The sequence below is a fragment of the Jaculus jaculus genome, chromosome 1 (assembly GCF_020740685.1).
Source record: "Jaculus jaculus isolate mJacJac1 chromosome 1, mJacJac1.mat.Y.cur, whole genome shotgun sequence".
NCBI classification, from domain to species: Eukaryota; Metazoa; Chordata; class Mammalia; order Rodentia; family Dipodidae; genus Jaculus; species Jaculus jaculus.
Genome location: NC_059102.1, coordinates 221138505 through 221141996, shown reverse-complemented (window position 1 = coordinate 221141996; position 3492 = coordinate 221138505).

Below are 3492 nucleotides of genomic sequence, written 5' to 3'. Positions count from 1 at the left end.
ATACACAAGGTGGCACACGTATATGGAGTTCGTTTGCAGCAGCTAGAGTCCCTGGTGCGCCCATTCTCTCTCCCTCTGTGTGTCTCAAATAATAAAAAAAATTTAAAAAAGAAAGCTGATTGGGCATTCACTTGCAATGGCAAGGGACCCTGGTGCACGCACACCTACATGCATACATACACACACATATACAAATAAACAATTATGAAAAATGCTCAAAAATGTGAGTACCAGTGTTAACACTTTCCTGGTGTTAGGTTAAAATAAAGAAATAAATTTAAGAAACCATTTTATAATTAAAACTTTTTTTTTTTTTTTTTTGGTTTTTCAAAGTGGGGTCTCACTCTAGCCCAGGCTGACCTGGAATTCTATGGACTATGGAGTCTCAGGGTGGCCTCGAACTCATGGCAATCCTCCCACCTCTGCCTCCCAAGTGCTGGGATTAAAGGCGTGCGCCACCACGCCCAGCTAATTAAAACTTTAAAAAAAAAAAATATTGAGTGCCGACGCCCCAGTGGGGAGGTTAGGGGGCCGCTGTCCATGCGGAGGGCAACGGAGGCGGCGCGGAGACACTGCCCCCAGGGACCTGGACCATGGGACTCGCCGGGCCGGGCAGATGAAGCTGAAATCGAAGAGCTGTGGAGAGGCCTGGCGGGACAGCGCGGGGGTGGCAGACAGAGCTAGGGGAAGACCGCGGAGGACAGGCGCCGGAGGTGGGCTCACCACGAGCGAAACTTGATGGAGGAGCGGGCTGCACGCAAGCCTTTATTCAGTTCCAGCACTGGGGAGGATCATCTCACGTTCGAGGCCAGACTGGGACTACAAGAGTGAGACCCTACCTCGAAATGAAAGAAAGAGAGAGAGAGAGGGAGGGAGGGAGGGAAGGAAGGAAGGAAGGAGAAGAGAGGGAGGGAGGGAGAAAGAAACCTTGTCTAACGTTTGCGGGGCAGAAGATTCATGACTGGACAAGTCTCATGTCTTGCAAGACACAGGGAGATGGGTTTCCCTCATTTTAAAGGAATGAAGGCTGTACTGCCAGTTATTGTTACTTTCAGTCACAATAGCCACTGGATTAAAAAATAATGTGAGTGGGCTGGAGAGATGGTTTAGCGGTTAAGCGCTTGCCTGTGAAGCCTAAGGACCCCGGTTCGAGGCTCGGTTCCCCAGGTCCCACGTTAGCCAGATGCACAGGGGGGCGCACGTTCGTTTACAGAGGCTGGAAGCCCTGGCGCGCCCATTCTCACTCTCTCCCTCTATCTGTCTTTCTCTCTGTGTCTGTCGCTCTCAAATAAATAAATATATAATTTAAAAAAAATAATGTGAGTGCCAAACCCAGTGAGGTGGCCCACGCCTTTAATCCCAGCCCCTGGGAGGCAGAGATAAGAGGATTGCTGTGAGTTCAAGGCCACCCTGAATTCCAGGTTAGCTTGGACTAAAGCAAGATCTTACCTCAAAATTTGAAAAAAAAAAAAAAGTGAGTGCCAGCCAGGTGTGGTGGGGGCATGCCTTTAATCCCAGCACTTGTGATGCAGAAGTATGAAGGTCACTGTGAGTTCGAGGCCAACCTACAGAGTGATTCCAAGTCAGCCTGGGCTAGAGCAAGACGCTACCAAAAAAAAAAAAAAAAAAAAAAAAGTGAGTACTGAGTTTGGATCTCCAAGACCCAAGACCGCATGGAAATGCCAGAGAAGCCATGGAGGACATCTGTAATCCCAGCAGGCTGAAGGACTCAGGAAGCTATAATGAGCCTCAGAACCATCAATAGGCCTAAATTTCTGCTTCCCAGCAAGGTCAGTTTCCTGATAAGGGGGAATAGACTGTCTGCACCATGCGTTCCTGTGGTCATAGATAAAGTTTGCTTAAAGTAAGTTTGTTTAAAGTTCCTCAAATACACATAGCCAATTACAATAAAGGTTACCTAATCTGCTTGGAATCCCCCTAACCCCCTGCCCACTGGCTTTGCCCATCAGTATCCTAAGCCTATCAGAAAAAAACAAGTGCAGTTACTGCCTAAATCAACCAATCATGTAACCATTCTCCTAGTTCTCCCTACTTCTTTGTTCAAATCCCTATAAAAACCTGCCCCCCTGCTGCTCAGGGCTCTTGTTTGGATCCACTGCATTGGTGAAGTCAAGAGTCCAAGCTTAAGCTCAAAACAGCCGGGCGTGGTGGCGCACGCCTTTAATCCCAGCACTTGGGAGGCAGAGGTAGGAGGATCGCCGTGAGTTCGAGGCCACCCTGAGACTCCATAGTGAATTCCAGGTCAGCCTGAGCTAGAGTGAAACCTTACCTCAAAAAAAAAAACAAAAAACAACAAAGCCCTTTGCTGTTGCATACATGTTAGACTCTCAGTGGTCTTTGGGGACCCCGTGATCTGAGCACAACACAGGCCAACAGCAAGAAGGGAAGCAGAGACATGAGCATTTCCCATAAATCTGTGCACCAGCTAACGTGGCAAACACAGAGGTGAACGATAAAACATCTTGCCTCAAAAATGAGGTGGGCGCTGGAGAGATGACTCAATGGTTAAAGGCACTTGCTTGCAAAGCCTAAATGCCTGGGTTCCACGACCCATGTAAAGCCAGATGAATACAGTGGCACATCTGGACTTTGATTGCAGTAGCTGAAGGCCCTGGTGTGCCCATGCTCACTCTCGCTCTTGCTGTCACTCTCATTCTCTTTCTCTCTCCTTGCAAATAAATAAATACAAATTTTAAAAAATAAAACACAGGCTGGAGAGATGCTCAGTGGTTAAGGCATTTGCCTGCAAAGCCTAACAATCCAAGTGTGATTCCCCAGTACCCACATAAAGCCTGATGCACAAAAGGGGTACATGCATCTGAAATCTGTTTGCAGCAGGCAGAGGACCTGGCATGCCCATTTTCTGTCTCTCTTTCTGTGTCTGTTTCTCTCTGCTTGCAAATAAAAATAAACAAACGAGCTATGTGGAATGCAGGAACCAGCACAAGGCAGTTGTTCTCTGATCACCACATATGCACGACGGCACATAGGAGCCCTCATTCATCAAAAATATGGACACATGCACACATACATCATAAACTACATAGACATACACACACCCTAAAAATGGATGGTGGCTGGAGATACAGTGCAGTGGTAGAGTATTTGTCTGTAGGCAGAATGCCCTGGGTTCCAACATCTCTGCTTGCCAAGCATTTGTAGGTCCCAGGTTCCGTCCCCAGCACCTGCTGAGTAGGCCCCTTGTTTAAGGCCTAGCAAACATCTGGTGTAACACATGGGAAATTTGTTACAAGTGTTGGTTGTAATATGCCTCTCCCAGCAACTGTATTGAATTGCTTCAGAGGGATGGAGGTCGGAGAGATGGAGGAAGAAACAGAGGGTCCAGGAGCCCCTGACACTGCATGCTATGTGGTCACCACCCCCTCTGCATCACATCCAGATCTCTTGGAGGACCCCATGAGGCAAATCCATTGCCCTAATGTTCCCCAAAGTGTTGCCTGGTCTCAGGCC